At 47.0% G+C, this 18106-nt stretch overlaps 1 long non-coding RNA gene across 1 annotated transcript in view; it reads left to right on the top strand.

Annotated features, from left to right (window-relative positions):
• Positions 1 to 1113: 1113 nt before the first annotated feature.
• LOC122693281 overlaps positions 1114 to 18106 on the top strand; it is an 81359-nt gene continuing 64366 nt past the window's right edge. The window contains exon 1 of the long non-coding RNA XR_006340845.1: positions 1114 to 1268. This is a non-coding gene — a long non-coding RNA (uncharacterized LOC122693281). The remainder of the gene's footprint in view (positions 1269 to 18106) is intronic.

Here is an 18106-nt window from a genome sequence, read left to right as displayed (position 1 = left end):
CTCACTTCTCTTCTTTCCCACCAAATAGGAGCTGTCTGCCACAGAGACACTGAAAGAATGTGATGGGGGCATATTGTCTCCCTTTAAGTGGATACTAATGGTGGCAACCAAGTCCCTCTAGAATCCAGGTGGGCTCTGGAGCCAGACTGCCTGGGCTGGAATTCCAGCACCACTTGACTGCGTTGGGACAGTTCCCCTTGAGCCTCAGTTTCCGCCTCTGTAAAATGGGAACAACCCCAGTGCCCCGAGTGAATGTTGGCTAGCATAAGACACAGGAGGCCCTCTGCTCAGCCACAGGTGCAGAGGAGCTTCCCTGTAAGCATTTGCTGTGGATACCTTTGAGATTGCCCTGCGATGTCCAGGCAAGCCTGGAAACAAAGGGCAGAGGGTGAAAGGCAGTTTGGGGCCACAACCAAATGGACCAGGAGGGACTTTGCAATTTTAGGTATCTGTTTTCTGGCTTGCGTTGCCTGCCTGCCGCCCAGAGCATCGGTGATTCACCGGGAGCACCGCGCACTCTCCACCCACCCCCTCCCCGGAGTGCTCACCCATCTCGCGGCCCCAGCACCTCAGCCGATTCTCCTAGTTAACCATAAACACAAATCCTGTTATCTCCCCTCTCTCGCAGCACTTGCCCCTTGATTTAAGCTGCCTTCTCTTCCCCTTTCATCAGCCCTGGGCCCCTCCTGTCGTATATCTTCCCGTTTATCTACTTCCCTGCTCTGGATAGCCTTGTGCGCAATCGATTCGTGGGCGGGGGAAGATGGCAGGCCGCCTGCCCCGGCCTCCCGAGCCCGCTGTTCTTCTTGGGAGCCTGAGCCAGTATTTCTTGTTAAGCTTCTGTCTGGCCATGTTCGGTTTCTCATTAGGTTTCTGCCCGGGCGTGGTAGTATTTCTTGTTCCTCCGCAGGCACACGCTGGAGATCACTAGTAATTCTTAAACCGTGAGATGGAGAGGCGCTCCTTTAGAGCGTTCTAGAATCCGCCTGGCCCGTGCCTGGAAGTGGCACGTGGGGGCTTGCTGGAAGAGGCACGTGGGGGCTTGCTGGAAGAGGGATGAGGGGGAGGGGCTCCCAGGATGGGGACTTGGTTGGGGGTGGTCCCTGGGTCACAGGGTAGGTTTGCTCCTGCGCCGGCTGGGGTCAGCTCCACCTTGGCGTCTCTGCTGCTGAGTCATCGAAACAGGATGGTAGCAGGTTCCCTGGAGCCGGCATCACCCCATGCCATCGTCGGAAAGAGCTCAGCAACTCTGCTAATAGCTCAGTGTGGTAAGTTCTTCTACGCCCGACTCAGTTTCCTTCTCTGCGAAATAAGTTGGTCTCTCTTTTTGTTCCTTTCTCCATTTATTTATTTAACAAATCTGAAACATGCAGAGTGTTCGTGGTGTGCCAAGTAGTGTCCTAAATATTTTACAACACGGACACATTGAGATTCTCCTAGCCACCCTGTGATAAGGGTTTACAGATGAGGAAACCGTGGCCCAGAGAGGCTGAGTGACTTGTCCAAGGCCACACAGCTAACAAGAGGCAGAACAGGGATTTAAGCCCAGGCACTGGCTCCAGCGCTCATGCTCTCAAGAGGTGGTTCCTCTTTTTTTTTTTTCCCCCTCTTTTTTGCCCACATCATTTGGCATGTGGGGTTTAGTTCCCTGACCAGGGATTGAACCCGTGCCCCCTGCATTGGAAGTGTGGAGTCTTAACCACTGGACTACCAGGGAAGTCCCAAGAAGTGGTTCCTCTTGATGGTCTTGTGGCCTCCACCCAGTTCCTGAATGTTGATTCTTGTTATTCCAACTAGTTATGCTTTATAAACTAACCACAAACACTGAACTGGTGAAGACTGAACTATGGCTCTTAGGGGACATACATGGTTAGGTTCCTGAAAGCCTCTGGACATGACGTTTTTTGTCAACTGATGAATACATAAACTTGTTTTATGTGTGTTTCTGTTTAAAGATACCTGAGTTAATATATATCGTTGATTCATTAACAGTGAACTCCCAGCCAATAGCACTACAGCTCATGTCTGAATAAATGTTCTCCAATATGTGTGTTTTACTCCATAAGGCACATCACACAGCCTGCTTGCACTTAGGAACTCTATATAGCCAAATAGCAAAATGAAATGAACAAAGAAAAACATATGCAGCAAAATCACCAATGGAAAGCATACAGATGCAAAAAAAAAAAAAAAGTGGCCCCATTTAGACCACAAAAGGACACTTGTTCACAGGATGTGAGCTGAGACAGGAAGGCAGAGTGCTACCTTGCTCAGCCCCAGCTCTGAATGTTCATGATGGGTGACACATTTTTTTTTTTTTACCACTCTGCCTGTGCCCAAGAATGACTATGGAGATAGATTTGGGGGTTACGGGTACAAAATCCATGAATAATGAGGATTGATGGTATCATCTATTACTCCCCTGCTCAAACACCATCTAAGGCTTCCTACTACTTACTCTATCAAATAACTAAAGAGAAACTTCACCTGCCTGCCTTTCAAGGGTTTTAGTAATCTGGCCCCGTTTGGTCTATTAAAATACATTTCCCTTAACTCCTGGGGCCATCCCCTTCCTCTCTGGGCCAGGCTCCTCTTTCTCACTCTTCAGTTGCATCACCACCTCCCAACTTCACACCTTTGCTCTGGTGCTTTCCCTTCTGGGCTTATCCCCCCTTCTTTCGTTTAACTACCAAATCCTACTTACAGTTTAAAGGTCAGATCAAACTTCTTTTTCTTGGTATCACTTTCTCCTACTGATTTACCCCTTCTTGGACGGCACAGGCTCATACTGTGTGTGCGTGCTAAGTCACTTCAGTCGTGTCCGACTCTGCAACCCCATGGACTGTAGCCCACTAGGCTCCTCTGTTCATGGGATTCCCCAGGCAAAGATACTCAATGGGTTACCATTTCCTTCTCCAGGGGATCTTCCCGACCCAGGGATTGAACCCATGTCTCCTGCATTGGGAACCGAATTTTTTTTTTTACCACTGAGCCACCAGGGAAGCCCAGATCATACCATAGTGGAGCTTAATTTAAAAAAAATTTTAAAAACGTCCCTTTGTGATACTGTCACTAACAGCCTGTTTGTGGGGAATTTCCAACAAACCACTGTTTGATGACGCCTGCAGAATAGGAGACATCCAAGTTACACTGAACCATGTTTGGGCTTGGAGAGTGAGGATGTTTTGGGTACAAGTATAGAAGGAGAGATAACATTGTACTCACCGGTGAGACGTGCCTGGAGGAATGTTTTAATTCTTCAGAAATACCAGTTGGCCTCCTTACATAACATAGAACATTGAGCCAAGGATAATTAGACCATCAAAGTGGTCTTGGAGAGAGCTGATCTGTTCAGAGAAGTAAGCCTCTGCCTCTAACAGCCACGGGGTGAGCTGGCCACATGTGGACACCAAACAGATGCATGTTGCATGGATGGAGGAGCCCTGCCTTGGTGTTTCATCTGCTGGGTTTTTGCATACAATTTTGTTTGAACAAATGAATCACATGGTTCACCAGTTAGGGCCCAGCAGGAAACACATAGCACATATAAATTGGGATAATTCAAGGAGAGTTTAATAAAGGAATTGCTTACAAAGGTGTGGGCAGGGCATAGGGAAACCACACAGGATAGCAAAGTCTCTGGGGTCTAGGTACAGAGGGTACCAACATCATTCCTAGACCAGGAGATGGGACCAGGGAGGGTTAAGGGTTATGTGGTCTCCAGGCGGGGGTTGAAACCCTTTGTGAAAAGATACAGCCACCCCATCAGAGCTCCTGGCAGGCAGGAGTAGGAGGCGATAAACACCCTGACCTCCATCACCCTCCTCCCTCTCGTTTCCTTCTGGACCTCTCCTTCAGTTCAGTCGCTCAGTTGTGTCTGACTCTTTGTGACCCCATGGACTGTAGCAGGCCAGGCCTCCCTGTCCATCACCAACTCCCAGAGTTTACTCAAACTTGTGTCCATTGAGTCAGTGATGCCATCCAACCATCTCATCCTCTGTTGTCCCCTTCTCCTCTTGCCCTCAATCTTTCCCAGCATCAGGGTCTTTCCCAATGAGTCAGCTCTTTGCATCAGGTGCCCAAAGTATTAGAGTTTCAGCTTCAACATCAGTCCTTCCAATGAACACCCAGGACTGATCTCCTTTAGGATGGACTGGTTGTATCTCGTTGCAGTCCAAGGGACTCTCAAGAGTCTTCTCCAACACCACAGTTCAAAAACATCAATTCTTTGGCGCTCAGCTTTCTTTATAGTCCAACTCTCACATCCATACATGACTACTGGAAAAACCATAGCTTTGACTAGACAGACCTTTGTTGGCAAAGGAATGTCTCTGCTTTTTAATATGCTGTCTAGTTTGGTCATAGCTTTTCTTCCAAGGAGCAAGCTTCTTTTAATTTCATGGCTGCAGTCACCATCTGCAGTGATTTCGGAGCCCCCCAAAATAAAGCCTGTCACTGTTTCCATTGTTTCCCCATCTATTTGCCATGAAGTGATGGGACCAGAGGCCATGATCTTAGTCTTCTGAAGGGACCTCCAATTGGCAGAGCTCAACTGGAAAGCAGAAGGCAAGACAGTCCACTGCAGTCCACACGTGTCAGCCTCTGGGGCAGAGAGTCAGGGGAGGTGGGTTTAGAGAGGAAATGGGGGTGGAGCAAAAGGAAGATGCCCGAGACCAACACCCACCCCTGAGACCAACACCCACCCCCACCCTGTGATTACACAAGCCAGGGTTAGCTCTCAGATTGCCACTTTCTAAGGATCCTTCCGGGTTGGTCGTGCACAGGTTCTTCAATGGGTCCAGGCTTGCCAAGATCCTATTGTAGCAGCTCAGAGTTGGTCTGGTGAAAATGGCACAATTTTGTTGCATTAGGTCAAATAATGCCTGGATTCAGTTGTTTTGGGGTCATGGCATTTTCCCTCCCTCCTTTTCTTCTTCCTCTCTCCCTCCCTCTTTTTCTCTCCCCTCTCCTTCTCCCTCCCTCCCATCTCTCTCTGTATTTTCTACACACACAGATATTCCTCCTGCCGCTCTGGGATGCTGACAGGGGGAGCAGATATACAGCATCTCCGCCATGATATAAGGGCTGCTGCAGTGCACGACTCTCTCCCATGAAGGCGCTGCCTGGGTGTAGAACTGCACTTCCTTGTCAGCGCTGGTCTTCATGGACGTTTACTGACTTTTCCAGAAATTCTTGCAGAGCAGAGTTTCTCAAACAGGGGAGAGGTTGCGCCCACACCCGCCCCATTTTCCTGGAGGACACATTGACCCTATGTCAGCCCCTACGGCAGAGAGTCAGGGGAGGGTGGTTTGGAGAGGGAATGCAGGTGGAGCAAAAGGAATTTGCCCTTTTGATTGGAGACGTTTTTGGCTGCCACAACTAGGGGTTTGCTGCGGGCATCTTAGGGTAGAAGCCAGGAATGCTGCTGAACATCCTCCCGTGCCCAGGACAGCACCCGCCTCCCCCCAAAGAATTATCTAGTCCAGAATGTCAGTGGTGCTGAGGTTGAGAAACCCTTTGGTCGAGGGAGCCGCTTCGTGTGACTCTGATAGTTTAGTCTCTCTTTTCCTGAATACCTTCTACTACCTTCTTGCTATGTGATTATGAAGACTCTTGGATAGCCCAAGCAACAGGGAGCTCACTACTTGTTTTGAAGTCATTCAAGTCCAGGCTTGATCCCAGCTCTTCCACTGGCAGCCGCGCGGGACTCCGGGCTTCCCCACAGGCGGGCGTGGCTCCACCACTTTGGGCCTAATGTTCCTCCAGGACCACGGGATCAGCAGTAGCCCCGCCTCACAGGTTGCATGAGGAGCCGATGAAATGATGCTCTTAAGTGGCAGCTGGGCTCATGGCACAGGGTGAGACCACTCAGTAAACGTTCGCCCCTATGAATGCCCTGCCCTGGCCGGTTTCATCACCTGGGTTGTGGGTGCGTCAAGAGCAGATGAACCGCAGGCTCTTCTCTTAGGCCTGGGAAATTTCAGAAATGTTGACAAGCTTAGCACTGAGTGAGGAAGAAAATATAGGCTCTTGGAGGGGTGTGGGGGTGGTGCTTTCCCTTTGGGGTTGCTTCCGTTTGTGGGAGGGGCGGTCCTGGGGTGGTCCCAGGAGACCTGATATCTAGGCGGAGTCCAGGAGAGACCAGGAGCAAGTATGATGTTGTCTCCTCCCAGTGGAACCGTGGGATAGAGCTTCACTCTCCCAGCAGTGGCGTGCAATGACACATCCAGAGCCTTGCCAGCCAGGGAGGCTTACTGGATTCATGGGGTCCAGCATTTTTATTGGGCATCAGTCACATAGACATGGAGCACCTACAAACTGACCTTAATTATTCGGCCTCCAGCCCCTCCAAAAATCAAATGATATAGCAGGATTCAAGGCTGTCCCCCATAAATCACATTATTAGCATAGATTGTCCGGCCAGGTGTGGCCCAGGGTCCCAAGTATTCAAAGACACTCCTATTAGTGAGAATGACTCAAGGGCTTAGAGGTAATCTCCCAAGAGCCAGTGTAGTCCTTTCTTTAGATGGTTCAGGGTTGAAGATGCTAAACCTGCTTAGTTAACTCTTTAATGCACAACAGGATTCTACAGGTAAGAATGGCAAGGGCTTTTCAAGCTTGGACATTTGGAGATGGTGTCAGTGATCATTATCTGAGCAGGTTACTGCCTGTCTCAGTGCTATGTTCCTACCATTAGACTTATGGTAACTTATAATTATCCTATTTATTGGTTTACTTGCCTCATTTGCTAAACCATGGGGTAATGCGTGGGCCTGGTTTCTGGTGTTTTCCCTAATACTTAACATACTTCACATGCAGAGCCAGGACTAGGGTGAAGCAAAAATTTTTTTTAATACTTAATTTCAGGGGCTTCCCTGGTGGCTCAGACTGTAAAGAATCTGCCTGCAATGCAGGAGACCCAGGTTTGATCCCTGGGTTGGGAAGATCCCCTGGAGCATGGAATGGCTACCCACTCACTCCAATATTCTTGCCTGGAGAATTCCAAGGACAGAGGAGCCTGGCGGGCTGCAGTCCATGGGGCCGCAAAGAGTCGGACACGACTGAGCACACACACATTTCCTTGGCTGTGCCGAGTCCTGGTTTCGGCATATAGGGTCTTTAGTTGCGACATGTGGGATCTAGTTCCCCGACCAGAGATTGAACTCAGGCCCCCTGCGTTGGGAGCTTGGAGTCTTAGCCACTGGACCAATAGGGAAGTCCCCTCTGGGGTGCAAAATTTAAGACTGGTGGATGTATACAATCTCAGTCATTAAGATAAACAGTGTTTTAATGCAATATTAAAAAAAAATCAAAATTAATACAAGAAGCAAAGTCTCAGAATTTTAAACAAAGACAGGATCAGTGCTGTTGCTGATATTTTTCGACCCCCAACTCTACCAGGGCGTGGCACTGTTTGTGGCCTTGTCTCTGTACACAGTTTTGATATTTTGTTCATGATGGATTTGAGGTGTTCATTTTGATTTGAAAAAAACACTGCATCAAGAAGCTATTTTGAGGACTTCCCCGGTGGTCCAGTGGTTGAGACTCTGCCTGTCATCGCACAGGACACAAGTTCAACCCCTGGTCCTGGAAGATTTCACATGTCAAGGGGCAGCTAAGCCTGTGGGCCACTCCTGCTGAGCCAGAACTTGAGAGGCTGCGCTCTGTGACCAGAGAAACCGCCGCAGGAAGCCTGTGCACCGTGAGTGGAGAGCAGCCCCTGCTCGCCCCGACCAGAGAAAGCCTGGGCGAAGCGACAAAGACTCAGCGCAGCCAGAAATAAATAAGTTAATTAAAGACATTATCTTGAGGGCTGTTTTGGTGCCCCTTAAATTTTGTACTCAGAGGAAATGCCTTGCTTGCCTCATCCTCATTCTGGCCCTGTTGCTCCCCCATGGTAGGCCGTCAACAAATATTTCTTTGAACTTTTTATTTTGTATCAGGATAAAGCTGATGAGGGGCTTCCCAGGTGGCACTAGTGGTAAAGCAGGAGACTTAAAAGATGTGGGTTTGATCCCTGGGCCGGGAAGATCGCCTGGAGGAGGGCATGGCAACCCACTCCACTGTTCTTGCCTGGAGAATCCCGTGGACAGAGGGCCCTGGCGAGCTACAGTCCATAGGGTCGTAAAGAGTCAGACACGACTGAAGTGACTTAGCACACACGCGTGGCTGATTAACAGTGTTGTGATAGTTTCAGGGGAGCATTGAAGGATCTCAGCCAAACATATACCTGGGTCGGTCCTCTCCCCAACACCCCCCTCCACTCCAGGCTGCCACATGACATGGAGCAGGGTTCCTTGCACTGTACAGTCCCTGGTTCGCTATCCATTTTAAAGACGGCGATGTGTACCTGTCTGTCCCAAACTCCGTAACTGTCCCTTCCCCCCCGACAACCTTATGTTTGTTCTCTAAGTCTGTGAGTCTCTTTCTTCAACAAATATGTATTGAATGAATGAAGCTCCCACCTATGAGGTGCAGAGTCATATCTCTGTTTTTAAGATGAGGAAGGGGAGGCTCACAAGGGTGAAACCACTTGCTCCAGACCCAGGAGAGGAGCTGGGTTTCTTCCTGGATTGTCTTTCTCCAAAGCCTGGCTTTGATCCACTGTATCCAGCTGTCCCCTCTCCCTGCCTCTGAGCCTCCTATTCTGAGGTGGACCCTCCTGGGGGGCCCCTGGGGGACACATCTCGAGGAGAGGAGGCCAGTGGTGAGGGGAGGAAGGTCAAGAATTCGGAGAAGGCATAACACGTGTTCGTAGTGTCTGGATGGAGACACGTGACAGGCACCTTCCATGTGAGACAAACCCGCTGCCTTTGTCACTCACTGTAAATTGTCCCCCAATCACTGGGCTGACAAAGATGGATTCTCAGGGCTCACGGCAAAATGAAGCTTTCTCAGGCGTCTCACGGGGAAAGGAAGCAGTTGGTTTACTTGTGAATGCTTGGGGGTAATTTTCTAATGTCCCTTCCGCCATTACGGAGGCTTGGCTTCAATCTCTTATCATATGTAATTCCTAATGATTTCTCTGTTATGTCCTGTTTTATTAAAGCGTCATTGAACTATACCCTATTGATTTAGATTTCACAGACAATTGAAATTTAAATTGACTCCAAATTGAATGTCTCCATGTAATCTCTGTTCTGCAATAAAGATAGATAAAATGCTTCTATTTTTGATAACAAGTTATACTGGAGGCACATTTTAATTTTGGGAGAGCAGAAAAAAAAGTGACAGAGTCTTGACTTTCTTTGAAAAGTGGCTGATGGTTCAGGGCCTGGGAAGTGGTGGTGGTTGTTGATTTTTCATTTTTTTTCCCCCTCTAGGGCATGATGTTGGAGTTAAGGAATTTTGGACTGTCTGGGCCGGCTCATAGATGGCAACAGGAGGTGATCTTGGCCGACCTATGTTTGAATTAATAAGGTGAGCCACCCACAAGTCTATCCATTTGTCCAGTGTGAGGGGCAGGGGGCGCAGGAAGAGATGAGGACAACTCATCCCATGGCGGTGTGTGTGACTCATGTCCTTTGGAGGGTTGGATGTGGAAAGACATCCTGAGAAAAGGAGGAGACACATCATTGCATCACGTTCAATCATTATTCCCACAACCAAGGATGGCTCACTCCTGCCTGCCCTGGCATTTGCCGGTTATTGTCCCTCACTGATCAAAATGCCAGCCACGTGCCCCACCCACATGTCTTCCAGCACATCCTCCACCCAGAACCTCATAGTCCATGTTCTGATGGTACTCCCACCCAGGCGTATGATCTAGACATGAGTTGGCCCAGACTCATTCAGTCAGATCAGATCAGTCACTCAGTCATGTCCAACTCTTTGGGACCCCACGGACTGCAGCACGCCAGACCTCCCTGTCCATCAGCAACTCCCGGAGCTTGCTCAAACTCACGTCCATTGAGTCAGTGATGCCATCCAACCATCTCATCCTCTGTCATCCTCTTCTCCCACCTTCAACTTTCCCAGCATCAGAGTCTTTTCAGGGTCTTTTATTTGATCTGCTACTGAGATTCCCCTGTGGCTTGGACCTCGAGTCCACCCTCAAGGCCTGAAGTCGCTCTTCTTTCTCTCTCCTCTCGCATCCCCAGCATTTCCCGGGCCGTATCCTGCTTGCCCTTGAGTCTCCTGGGCTCCGGAGTGGGAAGCACCTGGCACCTAATGGCGGCTTAATAAACGCATCAATCCTTGTTAAGGCTTGATTGGCTGTTAGCCTCATTATCCTGTGAGCAGAGGGCTGGGGGAAATTCTAGAATGCCAAAGAGGGGCGAGATCACGAGGTGGGTATGACCAGCCCCCATGTATGAACACCCAGAAGGAAGGCCATCTGACCAGGAGTGTTCATCCCTGGTTGCATGTCAGACCCATGGGGAAGGTTTATAAATACCGATGCCCACACTCTGCCCAGAGGTATGGATGCTGAACCTCTAGGGGAGAGGTCCAGCCATTGGCCACTGGTGGCTTAGAAGGCCACCCCGCCCCCAGGCCAGTTTAATGTGCTGCCAAGGAGGTCTGGAATATTATTTTTAGTCTCTCCAGTGAAGAAAAGCCCCAAATTTGGCCAACACAGCTTTGCCACATGGGGATGCTCGATGAATATTAATAGCAAGTTCCCCGAGATCTGGGACTTTCTGGTCCCATCAACTTGGCCTTGTTGACAGTCTCTTGTCATCGTCGTCCTAGGTCACGCTGATACAGCATCTCCCGTGACCCTCCCAGGCACCCGATGGTCGCCATATTCATGCAACCTATGTGCTTCCATGCATATCTTTCTTCAAATTGCAGTTTAACCCTTCTCTTATTCCTCCCCTAGTCTATTCTAAACTAATCTTGCGAGAGTGTGGGTTTGATATTCTATGGATTTTTTTTTCCCCTAACACACGAAAACATAAACATAAAAGGATGAAAAATTAAAAATAGGCTCATGTCTCTGCCACCTAAAATCACTTGGTCAACAGCTCATTGTGCTTATCCTGCTGTATGGAAAAACACTATTTTATAGTTTCTGAAGCTGTTCCACAACTAAAAGGATGAGGGTGAGCACTTTTAAAAACTCACTGTCTCTCTCCATGAATAAGACATTGTTATTCTTTCATTACAGCCTTCTGACAGCCTTTGAGATATTAAAAATAGCACTGTTTCTAATTAATTAAAATAGAGCCCCCTGGGGGTCTAATTTTGTGTGACTTACTTTCTTTCTTTTTCTTGGTATTTGCTCCTGGTCACAAATCAGTTTCACTCCTAAAACTTCATTTAAGTAGAAACCAGATTTCTCATTAAGAATTTAAAAAATATTAATACCCTTAGACCCATTCATTGCATTCTGGGGCATATATAAGAAGGGAAAAATTCAATATAGCGATAATAGTTTATATACAAAAACGTTCACGGCGCTGTTCTGTACAATTGTGAGAAACATTAATCCACCCAAATGTCCAATAACAGCAGGACTAATTCGATTAGCATATAATTAATACATAGTAGTGTATATACATATATATTCAATTTGATGAAAGATGTGGTTTATCAGATCAGGACCCTAGAAGACTTTAAAGTTTATTGGATTCTAATTTTTATATCTCCACCACTTAGCACAGTGCTTGGCACAGATGAAACCCTCAAAAATACTTGTTAGAGACTGAGTGATTTATTAAAATGATAGTCACAGAATTTATAATAACACACACACAAAAAACTGTTTAGTAAGTGAAAAAATCAGGGTGCAATAGTAAACACAAAGTATTGTCACATCTCTATTAAAATATGCTTTGGGGGCTTCCCTTGTGGTCCAGTGGCTAAGACTCTGTACTCCCAATACAGAGGGCCCGTGTTCAATTCCTGGTTCAGGGAACTAGATCCCATGTGCCAGAACTAGAAGTTCCCATGCCACAGTTAAGACCCAATGTGGCCAAATGAATAAATAAACATTAAAAACACACGCACTGGCTTTGCACATGCCAAAATTAAGGGTGGATCGCATGTAGGCTCAGTTGCAGCCTACTCTTTGTGGCCAAGAACACTGAAGTGGGTTGCTATTTCCTCCTTTAGGGGATCCTCCAAACCCAGGGATCAGGCCCTTGTCCTCTGAGTCTTCCTCATTGCAGACGGATTCTTTACCACCGAGCCACCGGGGAAGCCCTGAGGGTGGGTTAGAGAAATATATATCCAGGCTATAGACTTTCCTGCAGCTACTAAAATGATGTTTGCAAATAACAGTCACAATATGAGAAACTGTTTATGACAAAGACAGAAAAAGCCACATGCAGTATAATCCAATTTGTGTGTATGTATATAACACTAACTCTATATACTGTAATTGAATTATATCTATAATAATATATACATATTTAAATCAATATATTGTATTTATACATTTTGCATAAATTTAATATTAAATATTTATATATTATATAGGCGTATTTGTATTAATTTTTATATTTTATCTTATTTATACATGTGTGCACATGCATATCTGTGAATATATGTATACGCACACATATTCACAAGACTGGGAATAACCTCAAATATTAACGGTTGTTTTAGGTGGTAAGATTAGGGTAAGGTTTTTCTTCTTTCCTCCATTTCATCTTTCCCAATTTTCCAAACATCTTCCTACAATGAGCAAGAATTACTCTTCTTGTCAAGACAAAAGAAGAACCTTGAGGGATGTTTTAGACACAAAGTGGGTGGAGGAGTGGAGGAGAGGCCAGCCGCCCAGAGGGATGCTGGAGAAGGGAGGTCCGCAGTCACATCGAATCAGCTGGTGTGACTGATTCCGCCCAAGTTCAGGTCCGCAGGCTTCTCTGGCCAGGAACCCTTGGCAGGGCTGGGTGGGAGGGTGAGCGCTGCCTGCACCCTGAACCATCTCCCTGGGGGTGCTTTCGTGGACTCGTAGCCCAGAGGCCCGGCTGAACCCTTTCGGAGGAATGCCGCCTTCCCCTAATTTGCCGGGTCTCTCCAGTTGCTAAGAATGATGGACAGTAATTAAAACTAAGCTAATAACCTCCTCACTCTTGACATTTCTATGGGGTTTTGTTCACCATTATCTACATATAGATTAAAAATTGTAATTGGACTGGCGATCGGGTTAGGAAAATCAACCACCTTCCAACTCGTCGTTTGCTGGAGACTGACACTTTGAAATTTTATTTAATCTGAGAAAATTGAGTTGAACTCTGGGAGGAGGGGCGACGGGGGAGGTGGGGGGAGAAATAAAACAGCATTTATCTTTAAGGACTGATGCTAGCTAATAAAATATTCAGACTCCGGGCAGGAAGGAGTGAGTCAGAGGTCAGAAGGTTGGGGGCGGGGAGCAGCCACAAGAATCCAACAGAGGGGGCGTAGGGTGGGGGCCTCCTAGGAGGAAGCCCTTGGGAGGGTGACCAGATGCCCCAGCGGGACCCAGGATGAAGGAGGTTTAGGGAGGCCAAGGCCACCTTCCGGAGAGGCTTCCTGTGTCATTTCACAGGGCTCGGGTGACCTAACCCCACCGAATCCCCTGTGCCGGCGAAGAGTGACGTGCGATGTGTATGCTCAGTCGCTTCAGTCACGGCTGACTCTTGGCGACCCCATGGACTGTAGCCCGCCAGGCTCCTCTGTCCATGGCATTTTCCAGGCAAGAATACTGGAGTGGGTTGCCGTGCCCTCCTCCAGGGGATCTTCCCAGCCCAGGGATCGAGCCCATGACTCTTCTGTCTCCTGCATTGGCAGGCCGGTTCCTTACCACTGGCGCCGCTCAGGAAGAGGAATGTTATTGGTTTGCCATTCTGTGACTCCAGGTCTCTGCGATGCTGTGGATATAGGGCTCCACCTGGTATCCTCCTGTTCTCTGCAAGACCGAGGTGCCATGCCTCCGTTTCCCCTGGGTCTAAGAGCCAGAGTTTCTCTTATTTCTGCATCTATGCTTCTGGAATGTGAGGATTCTAAAAATCAGAGATTATATTAATAACCTCAATCTTAAAAGGGTGGGGGGGGGCATGGTCAGATCTGCCCACCAGTCCCTCCCATGGAGTCATGAATTTGTCTAAATTGAAACCCTTATACTGACATTAGTCTCAGCTTCTGTCCCCCAGGGGATGGGCCAGGTGAGGATTTCTTTGTGATACACCTTGTATCTGTGTCCATGCTGATGCTTAGGAGATTTCAGTGGGGTCTCACGGCCCCATGTGGGTCAAGTCCCGTCTCCTTAGGATGGCTTCAAAGCCATTCTGGGTTGGCCTTGGGCCTCATTCTCTCCAAAATCAGCCTCCTGAATCCTCACAAATATTCCCTCCGGCCCCAACAATATGTACACTCTCTGTCCCTTTTTGACAACTATGCCCCCAAGTTTTTGCATTACTCTTCCCTCTGCATGCAGTGATCTCCTTCCCACCCCAGTACCATCCCCCTGAACACTGCCTTCTTCACTCCCCTGATTTCTACCCATCTGTCACTTATCTTGGGCTGCACCTTCTCCAGGAAGTGCTTGCCATCTTTCTGAATCGTGACCTCTGTTCCCTGGGTGTCTCCGGGCCCCATACTCACTTTGTGCCAGTTCTGTGTGCAACTCTCTGCCATCGCCTCCCATCAAACCGGGATCTCCTTGAAGGCAAGAAGACTTTCTTGTTTAACTGTTACATGATGTAGTATTGCCAGAATGAGACGAAGAATGGACCTGTGTGTAAAGGCTGGGAACTTGTGATTCCTTTCTTCTTGGAATGATAAATATTTCTTTATACATTTCAGAAGTATGTGTTGGCTGTCTGCTGTGTGCCTTATGCTGAGCTCAGCCATGGGATGTTACCCGGAGCAAGACAAATAAGTCTCTATCATCTATGGCACTTATGGGGAAAATAGATTAGAAAGATGGATTGGGGTTAAGGAATTAGGGGAGGAACATTCTAGGCAGAGGAAATCCATGCAAAAGATCTTGAGGGAGGAAGGGAGGGGAGAGACACACGGTGAGACAGAAGCCCAGTGGGGCTGGGGCACAGCGAGAGATGAGGAGGGGTCCAAAATGAGCCCCAAAATGTGGGCAACGACTCGGATCATGAGGTCCTTGCAGGGTTTCCAGCTTGGAGCTACAAGATCAATTTTACACTGTGAAAAGATGGTTTGTTAAATGAATTAACTCCATGTGCAAGATATAGACAACCTTGTCCCTTTATTCTGAGAATAATTATTCTCATCCTTCATGCTTGTTGCTTTAATCTTTCCAGCACACATTTACCTCCTAGAGAGGACTGATGAATTGTATCTGCCTAGAAAGCTTTTCCAGTTCCCTTCTTCTGGAAACAGATTCTGCCCACCCTGGAGGCAGAAGTGGTCCCATGACCCAGGTCTGACCAATCATAGCATCTGATCCCTCTGGTGACAGTGATTGGTGCAGGAGGCAAGCACGTGACCTAAGTAGGGCCAATCAGAGTCCTTCCATGGGATTGGTCTATGGACTTGGTTGGAGGAAGTTTCTCCCCGCACTTAATTTTGTCTAGCCGGTCCCAGCCACGTGGAGAAAGTAGAAGGTGTGTGTGGACAGTGAAGCCTCCATCACAAGATGAAAAAAAAGGGAGAAATGAGAGCTTTTCCTTCCAACATGCCCCAGTGTCTGTTGAGAACCAATGAATCTCCCCTTTCTCCACTAAGCTAGCTTACATTAGATGTTTATCACTTACATTCAAATGAGTCCCAACTCATTCATGGCACACCTGATCGCCTTACCTATCCGGGATGTAGTCAATGGAACCATCTTATCCTAATTTTATAGTGGAGGGGGGCTCTGGGACTCACAGAGTTGCCTACGTTTATGCATCATAGTGGCAGTGCTGGAATCTACTTATCCTTCTATCAACAAGGTGATGCTGTCAAACTGTTCTAAGAATGGTGATTCTGAGAATTTTCTGGATCAGCCCCAATTTCAGATTCACTGTCCCAGTATCCTCACAGACCATCTGAATGACCCACTAATTTGAAGTGACAAACCACCTTTCCTGAAATACTTTTCCATGTCCAGCAATAATTTTAAAAATTCGCTATAGCCATAGCTCTTGATTTTTAATTTGGAAGGCACTAAAATGACTCAGTGGTGTGCTGGTACATGTTTAACATTTAACATGTGTGGTTCTGACATGAATCTTGGTGAATATTTTTGTTTACATTAATAAGACAAAATAAAGCAACAAGACATATGGTTTGGACTTCACTTGTTTGTCAGTGGCGTGGGCAACTTCTTTCTAAATTGAATCGTGATTTTCAAATACTGGAAGGATAGTTCCTCGATTGTCTGTGCTTCGACAATAGAATGACTATGAACACAGCATATCTTTAAGTTTAATCTGCTTTATTAACATTTTTCACATCACTTTTTAGAGAATCAACAAAACAATAGTAAATTAAACCCTGGCTTGAAGCATTTACTAGTGTCTGTAAATATTTTCATTGGGGCTGATTTCAAGCTACCAACCTGATGTCACTGAAAGTGAAGTTGAAGAGATGCACAGATGTTATTATGCATATGTCCAGCAGATAGATGTAATGGGTGTAAATAACTTCAAAAGCATAGATAATAAAAAAAAGTGGTCAATTAGGAAGTGATGAGTTTTAAGTCATTTTTAATGTCATTTATTTAATTGTAAGCTTATATAATTTAATTATTTTGGGAGTTGATCCAAACACATTTTATTTAAAAAATTTATTTAAAATTTCCATAAGAGACTATGAATGAACAAAAAAGTTATATTTCAGTTTTTCAAGATCTTTTAAAATTATTTTGTTTAAGGAAATGAAAGTGAACTTAAAAAATACAGTTTGGAACATATATTTCCATATAATTTAATCATGAATCATGGCTACAGTATACAACAGGCTCACAAAATTCCTGAAAATTTAGCCATTAGCTCTCCTGGGCTGGTATGAGCTGGTCCAGTGCCCTGCCACAGATCTCTGTGACCATGATAGAGTGATCCTCTCTGATGACTGGATGTTGAATGGCAGAAACTATCTGCCATTGTTCAAGTGGGCTTGCTGCTTCTTTTACTAGGAATAAGCTTATCATGGAAGTTCCTTCTAAAAGTATCCTTCCAGTTCAGATCAAGCAATGCCCTCCCCTTTCCTCTCACAGCCTCCTCTTTTTCCCTTCATGGTCCTTAACAAAGTTTGTAACCAGGTGACAACCACAATAGAGAAATATCAGGGACTTCCCTGGCAGTCCAATGGTTAAGACTCCATGCTTCCACTGCAGGGGCTATGGGTTCAATCCCTGGTCAGGGAAGTAAGATCCCACATGCTTGTGGCATGGCCAAAACCCCCCTGCATATATAAGTGAATATAAAAACATCTCCAGTCTTCCCACATCATTTTCATGGGAGAGAGTGTTTGTTTCTGTATTTGGACAGAAAAGAAATTACACAGTAATAGTCATGATTGTGATGATGATGGTGGTGACTACGGCAGGTACAAGAAATTGTGCTCTTAAGGTGACAGGCTTGATTCAAAGGGTTTCTCGTGCTTGATTACTTTACAGTTCACTCGTGAGGAGGGTGTTATTACCTCCATCTTGTGAATGTGGAAACAGAGGCTCAGAGAGGTTAAGTGACTTCCCCAAGGTCTGCTGCTGCTGGTGCTGCTGTTTAGTTGCTCAGCCGTGTCCGTCTCTCTGTGACCCCATTGACTGTAGCCCACCAGGCTCCTCTGTCCATAGGGTTACCCTTGCAAGAATACTGGAGTGAGTTGCTATTCCCTTCTCCAGGGGATCTTCCTAATCCAGGGATCAGAGCCGCGTCTCCTGCCCCGGCAGGCGGATTCTTTACCACTGAGCCACCAGGGAAGCCCACACAGCTTCATTCCAAGACTGGTCGACTCTGAAGCACCTCCTCTCAAAGCCTGTATCTTATCTGGGAGGGAAAACCTGGATGGGAGGCAGGTGCGGGATCCCCTTTAGCTGGCAACCCTTTGCTCATTTCCTTCCCAGCGTCCGTCACCTTCCAGCCACGGAGGCACAAAACCCCGCTCCCTTGGCCATATTAAGTGCATTCACAAAGCTTGGCCAACCCGGCAGAGACTGACCTGTCAACCAGCAGAGAGAAAAAAAGAAAAAGCAATTTCTTCCATTTCTTGGCTCAAT

Source organism: Cervus elaphus, chromosome 5 (assembly GCF_910594005.1).
Source record: "Cervus elaphus chromosome 5, mCerEla1.1, whole genome shotgun sequence".
In the NCBI taxonomy this organism is placed as follows: domain Eukaryota; kingdom Metazoa; phylum Chordata; class Mammalia; order Artiodactyla; family Cervidae; genus Cervus; species Cervus elaphus.
The sequence above is the reverse complement of the archived record's forward strand: the minus strand, read 5'-3'. Positions and strand labels throughout refer to the sequence as shown.